This window comes from Dama dama, chromosome 23 (genome assembly GCF_033118175.1).
Source record: "Dama dama isolate Ldn47 chromosome 23, ASM3311817v1, whole genome shotgun sequence".
In the NCBI taxonomy this organism is placed as follows: domain Eukaryota; kingdom Metazoa; phylum Chordata; class Mammalia; order Artiodactyla; family Cervidae; genus Dama; species Dama dama.
In genome coordinates, this window is record NC_083703.1 from 3974982 (window position 1) to 4000660 (window position 25679).

The following is a 25679-nucleotide window of genomic DNA, read 5'->3' on the forward strand; positions in this document are numbered from 1 at the left end:
AAAACTCTCCTTCAGGGCTCAAAGTTGCTTTATATATGAAACAGTCAAAGATTTGTGGTTTCTTGGAAATATATTTCTCCCCAAAACCTGACAGGCTTATGATCCATTTGCCTGCAATCAGTTCCACGATTGTGTTGATGAACACAATTGACATTTTCTTGGTTGTGATTCCTAAGCCTATTTCACTACACTGACTCAGTGCCATGCCTCTTTGGAAACATGTCCTTTCAGCAACTTTACTCACTTTTTGTTGCTTTTGTTGTTGCTCTTTTTCTTTCTATTCTTTTTTTCATATTTAATTTTTTTAAATTAGGGGATTCTTACTTTACAATATTGTGATGTTTTTGCCAAAAGTCAACATGAATCGCCATTAGGTATACATATGTGTCCTCCCTCACCTCCCTCCCCATGCCACCCCTCTAGGTTGTTGCAGAGCATTAACTTTGAACTCTACCCATTTAAATCAGGTTATTTGGTTTTATTGTTGACTGTATCAGTTCTTTATGTATTTGGGGTATTAAGCCCTTTCAAGAGACCACACACTATACATAGACGTCACCAGATGATCAATACCAAAATAGGATTGATTGTATTCTTTACAGCTGAAGGTGGAAAGCTCTATACAGTTAGCAAAAACAAGACCTGGAGCTGACTATGGCTCAGATCATCAGCTCCTTACTGTAAAATTCAGACTTAAATTGAAGAAAATGGGGGTAACCACTAGATAATTCAGGTAAATCAAATCCATTATGATTATACAGTGGAGGTGATGAGTTGATTCAAGGGATGAGATGTGGTACACAGAATGCCAGAAGAACTATGGACAGAGGTTCATAACATTGTGTAAGATGTGGAGACAAAAACTATCACCAAAGAAAAAGAAATGCAAGAGGGCAATGTGGTTGTCTGAGGAGGCTTTACAAATAGCTGAGAAAAGAAGAGAAGTGAAAGGCAAAGGAGAAAGAGAAAGATATACCCACTTAAAACAGAGTTCCAGAGAACAGCAAGGAGAGAAAAGAAAGCCTTCTTAAGTGAACAGTGCAAAGAAATACAGGAAAACAATAGAATGGGAAAGACTAGAGATCTCACCAAGAAAATTAGAGATACCAAGTGAACATCTCATGCAAAGATGGGAACAATAAAAGGCAGAAATGGTATGGACCTAACAGAAGCAGCAAATAGTAAGAAGAGGTGGCAAGAATACATAGAAGAACTATACAAAAAGGTCTTAATGACCAGGATAGCCACAATGGTGTAGTCCCTCACCTGGAGCTAGACATTCTGGAGTATGAAGTCAAGTGGGCCTTAGGAAGCATTACTAGGAATAAAGTTAGTGGAGGTGATGGAATTCCAGTTGAACTATTTCAAATCCTAAAAGATGATGCTGTTAAAGTGTTGCACTCATTATGCAAGCAAATTTGGAAAACTCAGCAGTGGCCCCAGGACTAGAAAAGGTCAGTTTTCATTCCAATCCCAAAGAAAGGTAATGCCAAAGAATGTTCAAATTACCGCACAACTGTGCTCATTTCACATGCTAGCAAGATAATGCTCAAAATCCTTCAAGCTAGGCTTCAACAGTACGTGAACCAAGAAATTCCAGGTATACAACCTGGTTTTAGAAAAGACAGAGGAACCAGGAATCAAATTGCCAATATTCATTGGGCCATAGAGAAAGCAAGGGAATTCCAGAAAAACATCTACTTCTGCTTAATTGACTATGCTAAATCCTTTGACAGTGTGGATCACAATAAACTGTGGAAAACTCTTAAAGAGATGGGAATATCAGACCACCCAACTGTCTCCTGAGAAACATGTATTCAGGACAAGAAGCAACAGTTAGGACTGGACATGGAACAATGGACTGGTTCAAAATTGGGAAGGAGTATGTCAAGGCTGTATATAGTCACGCTGGTTATTTCACTTCTATGCAGAGTACATTCACGCAAAATGCCAGGCTGGATGAATCACAGGCTGGAACCAAGAACCTGCTGGGAGAAATATCAACAACCTCAGATATGCAGGTGATACTGCTCTAGTGGTATTTACCACTACTCTAGTGGTAAGTGAAGAGGAACTAAAGAGCCCTTGATGAAAGTGAAAGAGGAGAGTGAAAAAGTTGGCTTAAAACTCAACATTCAAAAAACTAAGATCATGGAAGCCAGTCCCATAACTTAATGACAAATAAATGGGGAAAATGGAAACAGTGACATATTGTATTTTCTTGGGCTCAAAAATCACTGTGGATGGTGACTGCAACCGTGACATTAAAAGACGCTTGCACCTTGGAAGAAAAGCTGACAAACCTAGACAGAGTATTAAAAAACAGAGACTTCACTTTGCTGACAAAGGTCTGTATAGTCAAAGTTATGGTTTTTCCAGTAGTCATGTACTACTGTGGACCATAAAGAAGACTGCGTGCTGAAGAATTGATGCTTTTGAACTATGGTGCTGGAGAAGACTCTTGAGAGCCCTTTGAACAGCAAGAGCTGACTCATTGGGCAAGTCCCTGATGCCTTGAAAGACTGAAGAACAAACCCCTGATAGATATATCATTCACAAATTATCTTCTCTATTTGGTAGGTTATCTTTCTCTTTTGTAGATCATTTTATGTGCAGAATCTTTTAAATTTTATGTAATATTTGTTTAGTTTTGCTTTTGTTTACCTTTCCTGAAGAGTCACCATTTATTGAAGAAACTATCTTTTTCTATTGTTTTATTCTTTTCTCCTTTATTGAATACTGTTGTTGTTCATTCACTAAGTCCTGTCTGACTCTGCAACCCCATGAACTATAGCATGCCAGGCTTCCCTATGCTTCACTATCTCCTTGAGTTTGCTCAAACTCATGTTCATTTAGTCAGTGATGCCATCCAACCATCTCATCCTCTGTTGCCCCATTCTCCTCTAGGCCTCAATTTTTTCCAGCATCAGGGTCTTTCCCACTGAATCAGCTCTTTGCATCAGTTGGCCAAAGTACTGGAACTGCACTTTCATCATCAGTCCTATCAGTGAAAATTCAGGGTTGATTTCCTTTAGAATTGACTGATATGATCTCCATGTTGTCCAAGGGACTCTCAAGAATCTTCTCTAGCAAATGACTACTGGAAAAACCATAGCTTTGACTTATATAGACCTTTGTCAGCAAAGTGATGGCTCTGCTTTTTAATATGCCATCCAGGTTTATCATAATAGCTTTCTTTCCAAGTAGCAAGCATCTTTTAATTTCATATCAGTTGTCTATATATGCATGGGTTTATTTCTGGGCTTTCAGTTCTGTTCCATTGATCTATGTATCTGTTTTTCTGCCACTACTATACTGTTTTGATTACTATAGATTTGTAAAATAGTGTGAATCAGGGCTTGTGATATTTACAATTTTCTTTTTCTCAGAATTGTTTTGACTATTCAAAGTCTTTGTGCCTCCATATAAAGTATAGAATTTTTTGTTCTATTTCTATTAAAAATGTCCTTGGGACTTTTTTAGGGATTTTATTGGCTATGTAGATTGCTCTGAGTAATATGGACAAATATCTTCCATTTATTTGTGTCTTCCCCAATTACTTTCAAGAATGCCTTACAGTTTTTAGTTTATAGAACTTTCACCTCCTTAAATTTATTCCTAGGTATTTTATTTAGGTGAAGGACAGGGAAGCCTGGTATGCTGCAGTCTCCAAGTCGCAAAGAGTTGGACATGACTGAACGACTGACCACCAAGAACAACCATTCTTTAGCTATGATTGTAATTGGGGCTGTTTACTTAATTTCTCTTTCAGCTAGTTAATTGTTAGGATATAAATACGAAACTAATTTTTGTGTTGATTCTTGTACTCTGAAACTTTACTGTGTTTATTACTTCTAATAGTTTTGTTCTGCTTTATTGGTGGAGTCTTTAGGGTTTACTACTATAAAATGATATCATCTGCACAGAATGGCAGTTTTACTTCTTCCTTTCCAATTTGGATTCTTTTATTTCTTTTCCTTGCATGATTGCTCTAAGACTTCCAATACTATGTTAAATAGAAGTGGCAGGAGTGAGCATCCTTGTCTTGCTCCTGATTTTAGAGAGACAGCTTTCAGTTTTTCACCACTGAGTATGATGTTAGCTGTGCCCACCTACTTTAATCTTTGCCTTGAGTCATTTTGTCAAACTCAAAAGTTTTACTGGGTGCCATACACTTAGTCTTTGTCTTAAGATCCTTTAATCAACAGGGAGTTTATCCTGGCATTTTATTACATAAAATCTATTTTTAGAACCCATCTCTTTTTGGGGGAACTGGAAAAAATAAAGCTTTTCCAAACCTTCAAGTTTCTGAATTTCAGGAATCTCTCTATTTTTTCTCATTTCTTCTTGCAACTTGGCAATTGTTTTCTCAGCTCAACCCTTTCTTGCAATACTTTTACCAAATGCAACCAAAAGCAATCAGCAACTAAGGTTTGATTTTCCAGTCTCTGTCTCTGCAACTCAAGCCCGTTAGTGTTACATGCCTCCTGTCCTGGGCAGACTACTGACTCCAGAAAATGTCCATATCCTAATCCTGGAAAACTGTGGAAAGGGGGGGTTGAGATTGCAGACGGAATAAGGTTAATTCTGAATCTCATCTCGGCAATCATCCTGCACTATTTAGATGGCTCCAGTCTAGTCATGTATGTTCTTAAAAATGGAAGAGGGAAGTAGAAGAGTGAGTCAAAGAGATTCAACGTGAGGATTATACAGGTCCTTGGTATTTTTGGTGATGGAGGAAGGTGGCCAAAATTCAAGGAAGGTGGAGATCGCTAATACTGGGAGTAACCCTTAGTTCACAGTGAGTGTGGAAACGTGAACCTCAGTCCTACAAGGAATTCTGCAGGGAACTGAGTTCTGCCAACAACCCAACTGAGCAAGGAAGTAGGTTCTAGAAAAAGAATGCAGCTGCCCCCATGATGAGGTTTGTGTAGGACCTCTCACTCAACAGGTCTTTAAAATAATATTGTGTTACTTTAAGTCTACATTTGTGGAAGTTTGCTGTAGCAGTAATAGAAATCTAACATATCTCCAAAGTTATATCTGACAAGCTTTGTAACAAATATTTTGCTTCTGTACACAGGTATCACTGTCTCTGCAGACTCAGACACATATCATCTTACTGCCCACCCTCTGACATGTAAGCCTTTACCAAGTATTTAAAGTTTTTATTACGGTGGCACCCTACTGCCAGTTTCAGTTTCTACATTAGTCAGAATAGGTTGAGTTATCCTATTACCACTTATCCTACTCTGATTAAATGAATCAGGACTGTCAGTAACCTCAACAAAGGTTCATTTCTTACTAACAGAAAATCTGCTGTGAGACCCGCAGAACTCCAGAGCATCTGCCTTCTAAGAGGCGACTCAGAGATTCAGCCTGCTTCCATCTTATGGCTATTAATCTAATACGGATCTTTCAAAGGGTCACAGGAGAGAAAGAAAACACTGGGAATCTCCAAGGATTTTCACTTTCTCAGATCAGAAACAACGCTTGTCCCTGTTGCCTGTAGTGCACTGGCCAGAATCAAATCACTGCTCTGCACAGCCTTTAGAGAGATTGAGAAGTGCAGGGCTTTTGTGTGCCCAGAAGATAATTGATATTAGTGGTTCACTTTAATAAAATGTGGTCTCCAAAGAATTCAGACTGGTCCACCTGAGAAGCAGGCATTGAGCTTAATGTTCATTCAGTCTCCCAAACTGTGGACGACATCTCAAGCTTTCCCAAGAACTTATTCCTCACGTCCCACTCAGCGCAAAGCCAACTGTAGGTTTTGTAGCCCAGCTCTTGCCCAGCTCTACACCCAACGAGGTACCAATCTTCCCTTCTATGAGCAAACTCAAACCTCTAGGTAATAGTTCATTCAGAGCAAGCGTTTCCTGGACTTGATGTGGGATAAGAACTCCTTTCCTTTCTCTTGTGGAAGAGAAAAACTCCAGTTTGCCCTACTTAGTTCATGACAAAAGATGCTGATGATTTCTTTCATTTTTTTCCCCTTCCCAATGTATCTAGGAAAACAAAATGGACATAAACAATCAATAAAATGCATTATAGTGCTATATAGAGAGCTATTTCTTTATAGTATTACCATTAAAACATTATAGAAGTTCAAAGGAAGAAAGAGATTAGTGAGAACTAGAAGTAGTCCAAAAGAGTTCCTGAGTCAGCATTCACTAACTCAGGTGCCAGGTAATGTGATGGTTACTTTCATGTCTCAACAGGGTCATGGGCTGTCTGACCCTCATATTTAGCTAAACAATGTTTACAGTGGGTCTAGAAGGGTGTTTCCGAATCAGATTAACATTTGAATCAGTAGATTGAGTAAGCAGATGGCCCTCTCTATTGTGGGCGGGCCTCACCCAATCAGTTGAAGACCTGAATAGAGCAAAAGGGATGGATAAGAAGGATTCCTCCTGCCTGACTGTGAGCTGGGACACTGGCCTTTCCAGCCTTCAGACTCAGCCTGAAACAACAGCTTGGGTCTCAGACCTGCTGACTTCTGGACTGAAACTCAAACAATGAACCCTCCAGGTTCTTGGGTCTTTGGACTCAGAGTGGAGCTACATACACGTTGGTTCTCCTCGGCCTCCAGCTGACTGTCTGTAGACTTTGGGACACTTCAGGCTCTGTAATTGTAAAGTCAATTCCTTATCATATATCCTTTCTATGTATACATGTATACACAATTTTAATATATAAAATTGTGTGTGCGTGCTAAGTTGCTTCAGTTCTGTCCAACTCTGTGCAACCCTACAGACTGTAGCCTGCCAGGTTCCTCTGTCCGTGGGATTTTTCCAGGCAAGAATACTGGAGTGGCTTGCGAAGTCCTCCTCTGGGGGATCTTTATGACCCAGGGATGGAACCCATGTCTCTTAACATCTCTTGCACTGGTAGGCAGGTTCTTTACCTCCAGTGCCATCTGGGAAGCCCACATATAATTGTATGCTTGCGTAAATGTCTTTATGTACACATATGCCAATGATTCCAGGAGACTGCCCTGCCTGCGGTCTCTGTAAAGTTTACAATGAGTCATGCTGGGGGGAAAGCATGTGCAAGTGGAAAAAAAGAGACTATGCCATGTTCCGCAATAGATGACAAGAAGAAAAATATAAGCCAAGCAATGTTATATGTAAATAAAGATTCCCTTGAGGATAAAATCTTGCTGAGGCGTGCTCTGGACAGCCCCTATAGATCTCAACATCAGTCTGAGCATCTAATAAAGAACCAATACTTTTCTGAATATCATTAAATTGTGGTGAAACTGGAGTAAGAGATGGGCACTACCTAAATTCACCAAAACTGCACGTGGAAAACTCCATTGCACTAGTGAATCCCTCGTCAGTACCAACATGTAATTTTACTTAACCCACTTCTGTTTCTATTTATTTTTCTAATATTAACCCAAAGGCTGACTCAGCCTGGTCCTAAGGCCCATAATCAGAAGGGTCTGGTGCGCTGAAAAAGTGTGGCTGTGTTCTCACAGAATGACACTGAAGTAAGAAAAGGAGAAGTGAGCTCAGAGCTGTTCATCCCAGTAAACGGATGAAACTCGAGTCATGCTCCCCAGAAAAGCATCAGCGCGGTATTAAGAACAGTGAGGAGCAGTGGGCAATAGATGCTATCCATCCTGAATGCCACTTTCATGCCTCTAGATCTGCCTTTTGGGGCTGGGAGGAACAGTGCCACCTTCTGAAGGAGCAGAGAAGCTACTGAGATTTGAAAAAGGATTTAAACAAAAACAAAACTAAAAACTTTTTTCACATGCTATAAGCAGTTTCAAAGAAATGATTTGCCTTGGGATATTCAGTAATCCACAAGGTGGATCTGAACTATTTTTCATTCTCTTTTTTTAAAATAATGAATTTATTTATTTCATTAAGGTGTCAGATTTAATCCAAGTTGTAGTAATGAATATACATGAAATGCATTGCATATGTTTTATAACTACAGTCTAGATGCTTTCTTTCACATACTTTCTGAATGGCATTTGTGTTAACTTAATATTTTTGTGTTGGAGAAGACTCTTGACAGTCCCTTGGACTGCAAGGAGATCCAACCAGTCAATCCTAAATATTCATTGGAATGTTCATTGGAAGGACTGATGCTGAAGCGGAAACTCCAATACTTTGGTCACCTGATGCAAAGAACTGACTCATTTGAAAAGACCCTGCTGCTGGGAAAGATTGAAGGCGGGAGGAGAAGGGGACACCTGAGGATGTGATGGTCAGATGGCATCACCGATGCGATGGAGTTGAATAAACTCCGGGCGGGAGTTGGTGATGGACAGGGAGACCTGGTGTGCTGCAGTCCATGAGGTCTCAAAGAGTCGGACAGAACTGAACAACTGAACTGAACTGAATATTTTTGTACAGTCTCTCTGTATCAAAAGTTTTCCACATGTTTCATCTTATTTCCCATGAAAACTCAGATTTCAAAAGATAAGTTTAGAAAATCCTCTTTTCATCATCACAAATTTGAAATATTTCCTCATTTATTCTCAAACTTTATTGTGTATCAATTATTTATATCTGCCTTTCTACTTAATGGTATATATTTTAATTTATATTTTATACTTATATTTAAACTATACTGTTTTATATTTAAACTTAATTTTATATTTATATTTGACTTTTTATACTATTTACTACACTGGCAACCAGGACGTCTAGGAAATGCTTTAACGGACTTTTTAAGTAATATATTTTAATTGTACATTTTATTCCTTCTAGATACAAGATTAATCAAGGCATCTACCCATTTATACCAGCCACAATATAATTTTCAACTTTGATCTGAAGGTACAAGATTTTCACTTATCTCACCGATACTCCAAGTGCTTAATCACTGTAAGAATTTAAAGCTGTAATTAATACCAAAGAGAACCTCTCTATTGCAGTATAAAATTAAATTTGCATAAAAATAGGTAGCTTACTTTCTCCTTTATTCTCTTTTCTCCCTCTGTGGTAAATAGAGTAAGCCCCCTCCCCAAAACATCCATGTCTTAAACCCTGCATGCATTCATGCCCATGTCCGACTCTATGAGACCGCATAGACTGTAGCCCACCAGACTCTTCTGTCCACAGAATTTTTCAGGCAAGAATATTGGAGTGGGTTGCCATTTCCTACTCCAGGGGATCCTTCCAATCCAGGGATCGAACTGCACTTTCTGCATTGGCAGGCAGATTCTTTACCCTTGCACCACCTGGGAAACCCCTAGAACCTAAGAGTATGTGTCCTTTACATGACAAAAAGGACTTTTTGCAGATGCAGTTAAAAATTTTGAGATTTGGGAGATTATTTTAGATTATCTAAGTGGGCCTAGTGTAATCACAAGTGTCCTCAAGAGTGGAAAAGGGAGGAAGAAAAGAAGGTCAGAGTGATGCTGTGTGAAAAGTTTTGAAGAGGGAGGGAGTGGGCCGTGCGCCATGTGTTGTGGGCTGGGCCTCTAGAAGGTGGAATAGGCAGGGGGTCTCTCCCGGAGCCTTCAGACATGGGCGGCCCCTTGATTTTAACCCAGGAGACCCACTTCAGCTTTCCAACCTACAGAAATGTGAGATAACAACTTTTGTGGTTTTAAGCCACCAAAATTATAAGTAATTTGATATTGATAAAACAGCAGTAAAAAACTAATATTCCTCTCTTCCTCCTTTATCTTTTAGCAAATATTTATTAAGAACTTATCCCTACTAAACTTTGCAAATGAAAAGAAAAACGAGATGATTGAAAGTATAGCTGTTTTTTCTATTTTGAAATTCATAACTACCGTATGATCCAGCAATTCCAGTTCTGGGTATTTTTTTTTTTTTTTTTTAAAGAAAACAAAAAGACAAACTTTAAAAGATATATATACCCCTATGTTCATTGAAGTACTGTTTACAATAGCCAAGATATGGAAGTAACCTGTGTATCTACTGATAAGTGAATGGATAAGGAAGATGTGGTTAATGGAATATTAACCATAAAAAAGAATGAGATCTTGCTATTTCTGACAACACAGATGGACCTCAAGGGTATTATGGTAAGTGAAATAAGTCAGACAGAGAAAGATAAATGCCATATGATTTCATTTTCATGTAGATTTAAACAGTAATACAAAAGAAGAAACATAACAAAACAGGGACAGACCAATAGATAAAGAGAAGAAATTGGTGGTTGTCCAAAGGGAAATGGGTGGGGCAAGAATGAAATAGGTGACCCCACGCACTGTAGCCTGCCAGGCTCCTCTGTCCACAGAATTTCCCATGCAAGAATACTGGAGTGGGCTGCCATTTCTTTCTCCAGGGGATCTTCCTGACCCAAGGATCAAACTTGTATCTCTTGCATTGGCAGGCAGGTTCTTTACCACCGAGCCACTAAGGAAGTTGACAAATGTGGATATAATTTCCAAAATAGATTAAGTTTAAAAAGCAATGTGCAAGAAGTAGGAATAATTCATGTATATAAGTTGGTATGGTAAAGACTCACGGGCACAGGAATATGATTTCCTCCTGGTACTTGGAAGTAGGAAGCAGTCCTTATTTTTCACTTATATCCTTTTTACACATGTTGAATTTTGTATCTTATGCTTGTATTACCTATTTTAAAAATATACACTGTTACTTCTTTTGCAAGAAAACAAAGAGCTGGAACCCTAATTTTTGCCCTCCAGAGTCTCACACTCCTTTAAGGTGAAACAGACACACAGATAAGTCTAAACAGTGAGGCAAGTGCTATAAGAATAGAAATGCAAGATGCTTTGGGGAAACATAAGAAGCTTAATTCCTCCTGGGGGGATTGGAGAAACTGAGCCTTGAATGGAAAGAATGATTTAAGAGATATTTATACAACAGAGTCAATCAATATTACTTAATGACCACTTGAGGTGTAATGTGAGGCTGCAAATAAGTAAAAAATAACTCACTGGTTCTGGTTCCAGCCCTCAGCGGATTGCAGGGCCATTCATTTTCAGCTCAGCAAACATGTATTATCACCTCACTGTGTTCCTAGCACCATGTTGAGCCCTGAGGATGAGAAATTAGATAAGTAACGGTCCCTACCATCAGAGAATGGGAAGGTGAATAATGTGGGTTGGTAGATGGCAATGATGGCCTCAGTCATTCACCCTTCTCTTTGCAGCACCCTCCCATCATGGACAGTTTACACTGTCCTGGCCCGAAACGTGAGACCCAACCCAACGACTCAGCCAGGGCAATGACATGTTGCAGACAGGATGTGTAAGCTGGGATCCCAGTATGCCACAGACCTGAACAAGTCACAACAACATGTCTGAGGTTTAAAATACTCATCCATTAGTTGAAGTGATTGGATCACTTGATTCTCTAAATCACTTCTGGGTGGAAACTTGCAAAAATCCATTATTTTTATCTTGGCTACCATGAACCACAATGGCAAAAATGACTGAAAGAGGAAGATCAAAGAAATTAATTTTTTTGTGTAGGAGAAAATGTTGGTTTTCCTGAGACATAGAGGAACAATCAATTTAGCTGAATTTTGCTTTTGTGCTTTTGTTGTGATTCCAACCACATGGAGTCAGTGAAGGAAAGAAAAGAACATTGAGTCTTGTTGAATGTGCAATTGATATTTATATTGTAAGTTAATGCATTTTTTAATCTTATTACTGCATAACAGAGATGGTAGGAATGAATCATTGCTTTTTTTTTTTTAAACTGATTTGTTCACATTGAAAAAATGGAGAGAAACAAAACTATGCAATTAGGCCAGCAGTTTAGCAGCCTCATTAAGTGGTGTGTATATTTTCCATATGCTCTCATTTCATTTTATGTAATCTTACCATAAACATCAGGAAAGTAAAAACAGTGCACTCATTTATAAATCATATCTTATAGGTTAAATGCTGACATCCATGTCTGAGGCTTTCTAATTTAAAAGTAACAGCATCTACTTACACTTCAAGGAAATCATTACAAATGATTTAGCATCGGAAAAAATAATTTCATTGTCCTTTGACTTACTGGGGAAAAATCCTTTATTTTTTATCCAGAAACATGCCATAATTTTATTTGTGCTTTTGAGTAAAACAGTGATGAATTCACTTTATCATGACACAGAATAATCTTTATTTTCACAAAACAATCCATTAAGTATTGAGTACTCAGTATACTATTGCACCAGTAATAAAGTGTACACGAAGAAGTAGGACAAGAGTGTAGGATTGGCTTTCAAGGACCTTTAAGTGCACTTCAGAAGCTTCCCTGGGGGCTCCGCTGGTAAAGAACCTGCTTGCCAATATAGGAGATGCAAGAGATGCAGGTTTGATCCCTGGGTGGGGAAGATACCCTAAAGAAGGAAATGGCAACCTGCTCCAGTATTTTTGCCTAGAAAATTTCATGGACAGAGCCTGGCAGGCTACAGGCCATGGAGTCACAGAATTGGACACGACAGTGCACATACCCACACATACACAAAAGCAATTAAAAAAAATCCCTGAAAAACTTTACCATCACAATAGATTGGATGAATACATTTTGATACACTCATACAAGACTTCCCTGGTGGCTCAGACGGTAAAGCATCTGCCTACAATGTGGGAGACCTGGGTCTCATACAATGATCTACAACAATTTAAAGCAATAAACTATAGGTATAAGCTGCAACGTGGATGAATCTCACAGACACAATAAGAAGCCAGGTACCAAGCATATTCTGCATGGTTCCATTTACATGAAGTTCAAAAACAGAGAAGACAATTCAGTGGTGTTAGAATAGTGATTATCTGTGGTAGTGATGGTGGTGGTGGTGATGTGTGTGTGCATGCATGATTTTGACCAGGAGGGAGCATGAAACTTGGGAATGCTGAAAATATTTTAACATTTTGATCCAAGTGGTGGTCATATAAGTAAGTATATTAGTGAAAATTCCTCAAGCTCTTTTCATGCTTTATTGCATATGTTATACTTTCATAAAAACAGTGATCATCAGTAGTAGCACCATCATAACCACCGTTATCATCACACAGTAGGTTGGAACCTCGACATTCTTGTCGAATTCTAAGCCTAGCTCACACTTGGAAAATTCTCTTAAGTCAGGTTGTTTGGAATGAACTTAAATGCTCTTCTCTATTTTTCCATCTTCCCTTCACACTCCAATCAACAACTGATTTAACAGAAAGTTTAGTGGGTTCCCCCAACCCCAACTGCCACTGTATTCCTCATACACTGACTCTTGGGCCATTTTCTTCACCTCCACGCTGTTTGGTTCTCAGTGTCCCTCACAGGTTTTAGTGGAGCCAGACGCTCAAGGTTAGGGAGAAGGTACCTTGAGACAGAGATAGCCCAGTCAGGTTGTTCTGTGCTGCTCACTTTTCAAAGATTATGTTCCTGATTAAGGCAAACTGGACAAATGGGGCCAGTGGTGATCTTTTCATTTACAAAGGACAGCAAGTCAAGAGCTCGGTGGAAGCTATGATTAATATATCACTTTAAATCAGGACAGGAGATGAACTGTCCTTTCTCTAAAAAGAGTGCAACGTGATCTTTGGCAAATACAGGTGTGGCTATTAAGAGTCCTCCTGTTCCTGGTCCTCCTCTCAAAGCAACAATAACAGGTAAGACTTCATAAAACTAGAAATAAGAAGCTGGTTGCACTGATGTTTCTCTTTGGCCCTTGTGGTGAATGTTAATTCTCCAAAGTACAAAGGCAAGGCATGTTCAGGGATCCACATACTTGAGAAAGTACCAGGTCTAGGGATCCCCTTGCGGCAGAAACAGCTCCATCTTATCTGCCTCCTTCCTGCCAACTTTTAGCCTGGCTGGGACGGGTAACTTTCTCAAGTTTCTCTGTGTTTTCGGTAGACACTGTGGAAGGCTGCTGGGTGCCTGGCTTTCTCGTGGGTGCCCCACCATAGGGTGGCCTTCCTGGCGTGTGAACCCCAACAAGAAGATGTACTGGGCTGAACCACCATGGAGAGAACCAGGGGCTTTGGGATAAAAGGAGCAGAGCTGGAGGAAGGGGCCTGGAAGGAGGTCCAGAAGGATCCTCCAAGAGCCTCACGGTGTTCTCCACGACAGAAAGCTAGCATAGGGACAACTGCCCAGTGTCACTGGTCACAGTGAGCCGAGGGGGGACCACGGTGGCCACAGGATACAGACACTTGTCCCTTTCCTTCCTCTTTGCTGCCCAACATGCTGGAGGAACTAGACCTTTCGGCAAGGGCAGGGGGCAGGTGAGACAGTGTTTAAGGACCAGATCCTGTGCCGCTGGCCTTCCGCTTCAAGGAGTAGAGGACGGAGCTAGAGCCTTCCTTGGGGATTAGATGGGATTTAAATTGAGTTTGAGGTTGCAGATTTAATACAGTCTGAGTTTTAAAACTGAAAACAGGCACATCCCTGATGGTCCAGTGGTTAGACATGGTTCATGCACTGCAGGGGGTGTGGGTTCCTTTCCTGGTCTGGGAATCAAGATCCCATAGACCAAGTGGCGTGGCCAAGAAAAAGCAACCACCTGCAAATGATAAAATCTGCCCACGGAGAACCGCGGCTCTGTCCTGCTAGTGGGCTCCCTTTCTGCACTCTCAACCCTACGCGCTTTCTCAACACAAGCTCTCTGAACGGCCGGCCAGATCACGGCCACACTCTGCACAGCTTGCCCTGGCCTTCCAGCACACAGACTGAAGTCCAAAGCACTCTCTGTGCCCTCGCCTGGTCTGCCCCCACTGCCTCTGTGACTCCAGTTCCCCCCACTCGGCGCCTCACTCTGCCAGCCTGGCCTCTTTCCTGTTTCTTGAGCATGCTAGCTACATTGGGTCCCAGGGCCCTTCTTATCCCTCTGCTGGAAACACTGTTCCCCAGATATGCACCTCTCTTTGTTCCAGCCTCCACAAAAATGATGCACCCTCAGAGAGGCCATCTCTGATCTCTGGCTAAAAATAGCAGTCCCCTGTCCTACCTCAAAATCCTTTTGCTTTTCTGTCATAGTTCTCAGTACTACTTGATGGTATATACTATTTATTGTGCATTTCCTCTGATAATATCTAAGCCTCATAAGGAAAATGATTTTGTCTCTTTTATCTCAATATACTGGGCAAAGAGTGCCTTGTATATAAAAGGTTTCAAAAATGTTCATTGAGTGAATGACTATCTGAAATGTTATTAAAGAAGAGTGAAAGTGAAAATGCTAGTCCCGCAGTTGTGTCTGACTCTTTTCGACCCCATGAACTGTAGCCCACCAGGCTCCAAAAGAATCGAACTGAACTTTGTACTTCAAAATAACATGTAACTATTTAAACCTTCTAAACTGAGATACCTTAGTAAATAATATTAGATTGAAGACCTAGCAATAACAACAAATGCTGCTGTGAGTTGGTTTACTAATATGTAAAATTAAAGATTTTAATTGTGAACCCTAGGGCAGTGGGGTTACTTTTATGGAAGTTGGTGTATGTAGTAGGTTGGGGAACAAAAACTAAAAACCATAAAATAAAACCTTTCAATTTTTCTCTCCTCCTATCAAAAACTGAAGTACACCATTTTTCCATTCTTTGATTCTGGACATGACCATGTGACTTTCTTAGTGAACAGGACGTTAGGAAACAGGTATGAAATGTTGTTTTAAACTGGGGCTTGCTTTGGGAACCAGGATCTCACCATATGGAGAAAACACCCTGTCATCTTAGCCAGCGAGACAATGCTACAAACGCCACATGTCTCCATCTGCTTGAGTAGAACCAGAGAAAACAGCAGACAACTGCTCTGCTGATTCTGTGGAATGGCTGTTACTTTCGGCCACCAAGTTTTTGTGTAGTTTTCACACAGCAAGGGTAACTGATATACTATATTTGGGAGTACTATGTACTAAATTAAGTCCCACTGTTAACACAATCAGGACACACAGATGACATCTAGCTCATCTGTCTACTGGTGATATGCGGAGAAGACAGAACTCAAACAGGAAGTCCTCCAGAACTGGGTTTGAAATTAACTACGCTACTTATCGGCTGTGTGAGCAGTTGGCTGGGGCAAACTGCCTAGCTTTTCTAAATCTTAGTTAAATATAAGGTAGAGAACATGCCTAAAATACTGACCCAACCTCCAAGTCTGATCTGAGGGCCAGCAACATCATCACCTTGTGGGAGCCGTTAGACACACAGAATCTGCGGCCCCACCCCCCACCTGCTGAATCAGAATTGCACTTTGACAAGTTCTCCAGGTGACTCGGGGGCCTGGGGAGAGCCGTCAGCGCCGCGGCGTCACTCAGGATCACCACATCGTGAAGACCTCCAACAGGGAAGAGTCCCGCAGCTTTCCCCTGTCTCCCAGGGAAACTCGGTCTAGGCTATTTTTCTGGGCTTCCCCAACATGCAGCCAGGCTCGGCGGCTTCTAGCTTTTCTTAGGGCCCAGCTCAAACTGCAGTTAGGGGTTTTAGCAGGAGTCGTCAGCGGGCCCTCAGCCCCCTCCCGCTGAAAGATGCCCAGCTGGTAAACTTGTGATTACCCTCCTCTCAGCTGGCCTGCAAGAGGTCAGGCTGTGCCAGGGGAACAAGCCTTTCGGGTACGCAGTCGCCTCTCGTCCTCGGGGCCTGGCTATGGTTCGCGCCCACAGCCTGCTCTCTGCTCAGCCCGCAGGGGCTGCCAGGCTCGCTCTCTGCTCCCGGCCGGCGGGACCCGCTCCCGGGCTGAGCATGCCCAGTGCGGCCGCGAGCGCGGCCCGGTCCCCAGTGCGCAGGTGCCACGTCTCCGGGTTTTGGTGGCCGCCGGCCGGAGAAGGAGGCGGCGTGGCCTCGGGGAGGAGAGTCCTCCCGGGGGGGAGTCCTGGAGCCGCGCGCTTGAGGGTCCACACAAAGGGTGACGCTGGGAGGAGCGCCGTGTGACCCCTTAGTGGGGGTGACTCGGAGTCACCTGGGGCCCGAGGCGAGCTTACGCCGCAGCATCCCGGGCACCGACGTCTGGGGCGGGGGCGGGGGTGGTTGCGTCCCTGGGTTGCACTTGGGGGAAGACTTTTTGGAACCACTTAATCTTTCGGTGGCTCAGTTTAAGCCTCCGGGGCAGGGGGCGGGGTGGGAAGGAGAGAGGAATATTTGCTTTGGAAGATTGTTTCAAGGATTCTAGGAATAAAAAGCGTTTAGGATAGTGCCTGAAGCACTGTAAACGCCTGACGTGTTTCTTAAACAAAATATAAACAAACACCCCCCCACCCCCACCCCCGCCAACGGCTGTGGGTCGTCAGCTGTCGCCAGATCTGATCCCTCTCCGCTCTTCTAACCCCCTACCCCCGGCCCGGGCCCACGGCCCGTCTCCCTCCGGGATGCCCCCGACTCCTCACAGGTGCTGCTCGGGAGGCGCCACCCTGGGCGCCCCCCGACCCAGCACCGGGCTGGCCTGGCGGCGCCGGGAGCACCGGGGGCGACCGGGGAGACCCCGCAGAGCCCGCCGCGGGGCGGCTTCCCGGACGCCCCACCCACCGTTTCCGGGCGAAGCCCTCCACGCCGCCAGCCCCAGGCCCCCAGCGCGAGGGCGCCCCGCGCCCGCCGGCCCCCTCCCTGCCCCGCGGGATCGCGGCCGGCCCGGCCCCTGCCCACCCCCAGCCGGCCGGGCGCGCCGCACTGGGCATGCTCCGTAGCCCGGGCAGGTTGGGGCTGCGAGGCGACGGCTCGGGATCCGGAGCCGGGAGGCGAGGACGTAGAGGAAGACTCGGGGGCTGAGCCAGGAGAGAGCGGCCGGCCGCTAGGGGCGGCGGGGCCCGGGGCCGGGGCGCGCCGAGCCGGCGGACGGGCGCAGCAGGCCGGCACAGCCCGGCGGCTTGGCCGGGGGCGCCCGCTGAGACCCCGGCCCCTCACGGAGGTGAGGACCGCGCCGGGGAGGCAGGAGAGGCAGGGGCGGGGGCGGGGCGGGCGGGGGGCGGGCTCGGCGGCCGGCGCGGGCCAGTGTGGAGGGGCTGGTGACGCGGGGAGCAGCTAGTGAGCCGCACCGCACACAGGAGCTCACACACACACGCGCGCACCCCCGCGCGCGCGCCCACTGGGTCTCCAGGCGGCGGCCGCGGCCGCATCTCCGGCAGCAGCTCCGGGCAAAGTGACAGGTAGGAGAAGGCTTTCCGAGTCCCGCCCGAGGATGCTCCCTCCCGTCTGGGCCCGCGGGGCTTGTTTGTTCCCGGCGGGTGCGTCCCGGACGCGCGCGCGCGCACCCAGATGCCCTGCCCCGGAGCCGGTGCGGTGCCCGGCGCGCGCGAGAGCTGGGGGTCCCCGCGGCTGCCCCTCCCTCTGCAGTCGTCGCCCGCTGGGTTTCCTTAGAGTCTGTCCAGACATTTGCTGCTTCTGGCTGGAAATAGCTCGGCTCGACGTGTATATGATTATTTAGGTTGGAAATAGTTGGCACGGTGCAACGCATGTAAATGTGTATGCGTGTGGCTCGCCTTACCTCTTCTGGGGAAATAATAGGTATGATTGACCATTTCCACTCAAAACAGCACTGATAGGGCGGCACTCCTTGGGGGCAGTCTTCCAGCTTCCCCGGATAATACAAAAGATGGAGACTAAAAGTGTCTTCAGAATTTTAAAGTTGCCTTTCTCTTAACTAATTAGACCCTACGTAGTACTGTTCTTCTCCCTGTGGACTTTGTAGGCAGTTCTCTTACGGAAGTATGAAAACGCGGAGTCCTTCAGTTTCCCAGGGTGTTTGAGTGCAACTTTATCTAGAATCATAAAACTACCATTTTTTTTTTTTTCTGGAGAAAAATGCAAATGCACATTATAGTTTCATAAATGTGCAGGTATTTGAGAGATGTCTGACTTTTTCTCTAAAACTTTTGAGGTGATTCTACTTATTGTTCTAAAGCACATATTTGAAATTTAATTTTGGCCAAAACAACCATGAAAGGTCTATGGATTTTTACTGAAAATGTGATACATGGTGGCCTGTAAATTAAGTTATGCATGTATAGAGATAATCTAATAATCCTGTTTAATTATGTTTAATTATTTCGTTGGCAATAATGTCATTCAGACTTTAGCTGTATAACATTCTAATACGGAGATAAGTTTCCCCTTTAAAGAGAAATCAGATTCATAAACTGACCAGTAAAAGCAACTGGTGACTTTACCGGGACAGTTAACAAAGTGTCTGAGGAACTGTATTCTTCATAAAAAGTCATATTTTATCTGTGTGTGTGTGTAAAATCTTAGCTTTATCCATCTAGTTTTCTTGAGACTCTTTTCGAGACTCATATATATTTAAAATATATGCTTGAAACAAGAACCGAGTATTTTGTTTGCTTTAAACTTCAGTGGCCTAAGTTATTGAAATCAGGTAGAAGAACAAAAATTTATCTGGGCAGGGCCATGTGATTTAATCTGCCTTATCCGTGTTATGTAATCTAAAATGTTGTGTTTTGATAGGACAGTCTTGCATATTTTTCAGCTAGTGTTTTAATATATTATGTCATCTTCCTTTTGAAGTTTAATAAATGCTGCCACCTTGGGAGAACACCTGTTTTCATAAAAATTCACTTTTTAAAGAGAATAACATTTGTTTTTGAATTGGCATTTTTATGGACATGAGACTTGCTGCTCTAAGTGGTAACCCTTTGCATGCAACGTATTGTAACATATGGGAAGGTACCTCATATTCGATTACAGATTACATCTTCCTCTAATTGCATTATTGCTCAACCATTCCAACTTAGTTTTGATTTAGCTTTGATGATATCACTACCTAGCTCTGAGTTAATCAGTGAAAATGCTATTCTACAAGTAACTGTCAAAACAAAATTTCCAAGACTCTATTTGATCACTGGGTATACACGGATATGTGTCAGGATAATGCTACCTTTATTTTGCAAATGCACACCCACACAGAGAGCTTTGTTCTAAAATACTCTTTTGCAAGTTTTATATTGGTGTGCCTGAACAATGTGATTGATGTTAAACTACTTCTGTGCCTTGGAATCTTAAGAAGCTGTGTTTTTGCCTTATGAGATGGTGAAACAGGAAAGTTTAAAAAGTGTTCAGGGTTACCAGAATGATTTTGCAGAAATGGATTTTTAAATCTGTATCACTTCTTTGAAATGTTTCATCCCCCCAGTGGAGATTTAGCCAGTGTTTTGGCCCTCCTATTTTGTCTTTCTTAAGAGCAAATCCAACATCTTTAGATTAGTGCTTACTGCTGATTTTAGCAACATGGGACAGTTATATTTGGCAATCCAAATGAATATGGTATTTTCCTAGGATACTACCAAAATCCACTTTGGGGACTGATTTATTAAGAATTGATACTATAACTGAGGCTTGCCTTATATTCAGCTCTAACCCACCTTGCAAGTTAAAATTGAAGTAAAATTGAACTTTAGCGCTGATGTTTTCCTTGAACCCATCACATGGCATGCCAATTTGTGAAAAGATGTGATCAATAAGCCTGTTTCTGGATTTAGCATCTGTATTTTCTTCCCCAAACTTTCAGGTGTAGCCGGCAAGCTTAAATTATCAAATTCATTCATTCTATCAATTATATTTGTGGACTTAAAAAAAATACGTTAGTAATTAGGTGCCAAGGTTGTTTTTTGCTTTAAAAACCTTATGTTGTGAAGAAATTTTATCTTTGTGATCACAGTTCTTATGTAATAGTCACAGGAAAGAAAGGTTATGTATTTTGCATATTCTCCACAATGCCTTTAACAGTAAGCTCAAGTATTTTGGGGAAGGTAAAGATATTCTTTGAAATTTAAGCTTATTGAGCAGATCATGACTCAATTTTCTTTGTTTCTGACTTCTTGTAAAGTACGGATGAAACAACATGTTTATTAGCATGAAGGGCCCAGGTTTTTAATAAGCTGTCTATCACAGTGAGTCCTGTAAAGGCAAGAACTTATGTGTTTGATATGCAGAATGAGGTCAAGGACTAGTGGAGATGCCTTAATGATCACAGCTGTATTTCATATCCAGACTGAAGTTTCTAAAATAGTTGCTTTTCACCTTATACTGTGAACTTGTGGGCCTTTTCAGTGTCTGTCAGAAAGACTTACCTACTTATGAGAAAATCAATACAGCTCTTCATCTCTGAGTTTCCGTGGCCTTACTCTTTGTGAGGATACTGTCCAATTCTCAGTACTGTCTGTGGTGCATTTTTCTATTTCTCTGTAATCAGGAACTATAGTCACCCTGTGTAGGCCTACCTTTCATTCCTTAATATTTATTTTTCTGTTTCATAGTTTCTCTTTTGATCAAGCCTTCTCCTTGAAAGTAGAACTACTTCCTCAAGGTGTTATATTACTTATCGAGTTGTGCCTGAGGACTGGAATATTTCCTGCCATATCAATAAACAAGGATGCCACAGTCCTCAGTGACTCCAGCTAGCCAGGGCATTCAGGAAGAAGAATCCCTGTGATCTGTAGCCATTAGGCTGCAGCTACTCCCAACAGGGGAGCCCTGAGGAATTCGGGATGTGAAAAACACAGGATATTGGCCCCAAGACGCATATGAAAGGAACGACTTCAGTAAGCCCAGACTTACTTAAGAAGTAGGTAAGCACTAAATTCCTTAACTTGAGATATCTGATTTTCTTTCAGTTCAGTTGTTCAGTCTTGTCCGACTCTTTGCAACCCCATGGACTGCAGCACGCCAGGCTTTCCTGTCCATCACCAACTGCTGGAGCTTACTCAAACTCATGTCCTCCAGTCGGTGATGCCATCCAACCATCTCATCCTCTGTTGTCCCCATCTTCTCCTGCCTTCAATCTTTCCCAGGCTCAGGGTCTTTTCTGATGAGTCAGTTTTTTGCATCAGGTGGCCAAAGTATTGGAGTTTCAGCTTCAACATCAGTCCTTCCAATGAATATTTGGACTGGTTTCCTTTAGGATGGACTGGTTGGATCTCCTTGCAGTCCAAGGGACTCTCAAGAGTCTTCTCCAACACCACAGTTCAAAAGCATCAATTCTTCAGCGCTCAGCTTTCTTTATAGTCCAACTCTCACATCCATACATGACTATTGGAAAAACCATAGCTTCAACTACATGGACATTAGCTGGCAAAGTAATGTCTCTGCTTTTTAATATGCTGTCTAGGTTGGTCATGGCCTTTCTTCCAAGGAGTTGACAAAAACACTTGAGATGCTCCTGTCTCCCTGGCTTGAAGTCCTAAAAATTCCCACTGTATAAAAGAACTCTCAACTTTTAGGTTGTGATTGTTTTTAAGTCAACACATCTTATGTCAACTAAAAATTGAACAACTTGAGAGGTGCGAGTTAAGTTGTATTTGGGGCAAAATGAAGACTGTAGGCCGGGAGGCAGCACCTCAGATGCTCTGAGAGCCTGCTCCAAAGTGGCAGTGAGGGAAGGTCATTATATAAGGTTTTGGTGAAGAGGGAGTTCAGTACCATTTTATAAAAATTTTTTTGCTAGTCATGAGGATCTGATGTCACCATGAAGGGATTTAGTGATTCTCTAGAAATGAGGAGATTCATTGAGATCATAAAATCTGTTCCTAAGACCATCCTGAAGACCTGTCCACAGATTCCCTGGAGCACAGAGTGCCTCACTCCACCCTGAACTCCCTCAGAGGCTATAGAATGTCAGCAGCTGTAGCAGCACGGGGTTCAATCTCCATAGAGGCAGATGGCAAATGCTTTTGGTGTTCAGTCGTTGGCAATGCTCTTGGCAAGTGCCAATTTGAGTTGACACTTAGAATGATACAGATTTTGGCACATTTATAGGCTGGGATTCTGTAGCTCCTCAGATATATAAATGGGTTTACTTCATGCCAAGGAGAAGGTGAGCTGGGTGAAAATGCATCACTGAGTAGATGAGTGAGGAGTTTGAAGCCTGTTTGTAAAAGTCACCCCATTTTGATCAGTTGAACAACGATGCCCCACTCTGCACCCACCCCCCCACCCCCGCCCCGCCCTAAGTCCCGCTTTCCAAAAGTCTGGTTAGTACCTCATCCCTTTGGGTACTTTTCTGATGCTGAAGGTGTAAGTCAAGTTCACAGAGTAGATGAAAGCAATCATGAGACTTTTTATTTATCAGCTGGGAGAGTCTTATATTCCAGAGGATGAAGGGCCAGTAGAGGTTTTATTTTCTCTGTGTGAACTGCCGTCTTCTTTTTCTTTCCTTTTCTTTATGGAATCAAAGTAGATGAAAGGGACATCAATCAGAAGATGATTTTCTCCACACGCCCCTTTGCCTACTGCCTGGAAAACCTGAGAAGGTTGTGTACCATGTGACTGTAAGATAGTGTTATCTTATCCCCTTGAGTCTCCTTCAGGGCCTGGATCCTTTGAAATTCCACCTCCAGCCACCGGGCCACCCTGGGGGCATGCAGATCACTGCTTTAAGATACAATGCCCTTCTTAAAGGTTCTCCTCCTCCTGAACAAGCAGAGGAGATTGTTGGCTCCCTGATGTGAATGAAGTAGCCATTTGCTCAAAACTGGAGGAAGACAGTCACTCAGGAAACTTAACTGTAAGCAGTTCATCTGGAGAGAACAGATCACAGGCTGGTGGATTCACACTTGACATCTTGCTGTCTTTCCCAGGGCTGGAGTTCTTCGCTATAGGACACCCTGTAATGGCATTCCGTAGGTCCATAGAACTGGCAAATACATCTTTATTTTCACTCTCTTCCAGTTGACAGTTAAGGCAGGTATTGGAGCCATAGATGAGTCTTGGCATTTATTGGATTGAAAAGGAAGCACATACTATGTGATAAGCCTTTTTTGATAAGTATGTGTGTGCTAAGTCACTTCAGTCGTGTCCAACTTCTTGAGACCCCATGGACTGTAGCCCTCCAGGCTCCTCTGTCCATGGGATTCTCCAGACAGGAATATTGGAGGGTGATGCCATGCCCTCCTCCAGGGAATCTTCCCCACCCAGGGATCGAACCCGTATCTTTTATGTCTCCTGCATTGGCAGGCAAGTTCTTTAGCACTAGCACCACCTGGGAAACGCTTTGATGAATATACTTACATGTAATTGTTTTCCTTTGTACTTCATTTACTTTCAACAGTGGGACGTTTCTGCGAGTTTAAAGTGTTGGAATCAGGTGGGCCCGCGCTCAGACCCAGACTGTGTATGGCGTGTGTGAACTGTGTGGCCCTTAGCGCTCATTCTGAGCCTCCGTCGCCACGTCTGTGGATGAGAGTCGCTTGTGGGGCAGAAGTACGCGGCGCTGCAGCTTGGATGATGCTGGGTGTTCTGTTACTGCTGCTTTTGCTGCAGCTGCTGTCCGTGCTTTTCCTGTTAACATTGCTAGTATTCCTCCTTACTCCCCCGTTCTCCTCTTCCACTGGGGCAGGTGCCAGTGACTTATCCACGCAAAGCAGGCTGTGCCAGTTCATATAAAACTTTTGATAAGGGACACTCGTCCTGCCCCGTCTGCTAGTGCGGAAGTTCCGGTCACCTTTTAGGGCCACTGTGAATGCCAGCTCTTCCTCTGGGTTTACCTAACCCCGTGACTGCAGTTGGACAGAGGGGCCTCACAGTAACTCAGCCCTAACCTCCTTGAAGTTCTGTGACCTGGGGGCTTTGAAATAGAACTCTGTGAGCAGGACGCTACCCCCAGGGCATCTGCGTCTCCCAGCCAGGCTTTGAAAAAAGACCGTTTGAAGCCAGTGAGGCTTGCAGGGAGCCAGGCATCCGCCAGGATAATCTGGAGGTCTGTGGGGCTTAGGGGGAGGTGTGTGACTCCTGCTTCCATGGGCTTCAGAGGCAGGAACACTGATGGCAACAGTAAAAAAACCACAGATGGTGGTTGAACACTAAAAATGTGCCACTTGAAAAAAAATAAAATTCATTACTGAATTCGTTACAGTATTGTTTCTGTTTTGTTTTCTTGGCCTTTTGGCTGCCAGGCAGGTGGGATCTTACAGGGATCAAGCCTGCATGCCCTGCATTAGAAGGCGAAGTGTTGATCGCTGGATCACCAGGGAAGTCCCCAAATATGCCACTTAATTTAACCCTCCCCACAGCTTTTTATGGCAGCTCCTGAAGGTATCTGTTTTACATGTGGGGAAAGTGAAGCTGAGAGTTAGTCACTTCAGGAAGTTGAAGTTAGAGATGAGAAGTCAAACCCAGGCAGACTAACCCCAGAACTCACACTGCTAACTGCTCTGCTGTTACCCGCCATGCAGGTACATGTGGCTGAAAGGTTGGCTACAATAACAAATTTTGTGAACACTATTTTAAGGGACCAGGTTGAGGCATGACAGAGAAGCTTCTGGCAATCCTGCTGTGACCATGGAATTAAAATAGGAAGTTGATACATGGGCAGGAAATCTGAGAGGGATGTTACCAAATGCTGCTCCAGGGTAGCTTAGAAGTTAATTTAGTTTCCTGAAGGACCAGCTTTTCCTGGGTGAGGTTCCTCACAGTTTCAAGCAGATGTGACCCACTCTGGTTCCTCTGAGGGCCAGGCGCGCATCGTGAGGCTGCCCGGGGTAAGCTTACGCACTCAGACGGTGGTGGTGGTGGGGGGCACGTGTGTCGGGAGCTCTGCCCTGGCCTTTCCTGGGGGACAGGTCTTCAGATTTCTGCCAGGCGGGTATGGGGCTCATGGTTGCCAGCACCTCTCTGTTTTTAGGGGAAGCATGAAATCCAGATGTCTTTTAAACTTGAAATATAATTACAAAACCTTTAGAAATAACTAAAGTAAAAATAAACATGTCAGCTTGTGGGGTGGCCAAACAAAACTAGAAATTAAACCACCCAGGGAAAACCACTAGACCATTCAGGTACGAACTAA

General features: G+C 43.4%; 1 protein-coding gene and 1 long non-coding RNA gene across 3 annotated transcripts in view; one reads left to right on the forward strand and one right to left on the reverse strand.

The window, feature by feature from the left end:
• Positions 1–10539: 10539 nt before the first annotated feature.
• LOC133044544 (uncharacterized) lies at positions 10540–18508 on the reverse strand. Its single transcript, XR_009689982.1, has 3 exons — positions 18372–18508; positions 10901–11000; positions 10540–10574 (listed from the first exon to the last, which is right to left on the reverse strand). It is a non-coding gene; the product is annotated as an uncharacterized LOC133044544 (long non-coding RNA).
• Positions 17921–25679, forward strand: part of PLCB4 (phospholipase C beta 4) — a 454299-nt gene continuing 446540 nt past the window's right edge. For both annotated transcript variants that reach the window (XM_061125931.1, XM_061125930.1), the window contains exon 1: positions 17921–18033. The gene's annotated coding sequence lies outside the window, so the exon portion shown is untranslated. The remainder of the gene's footprint in view (positions 18034–25679) is intronic.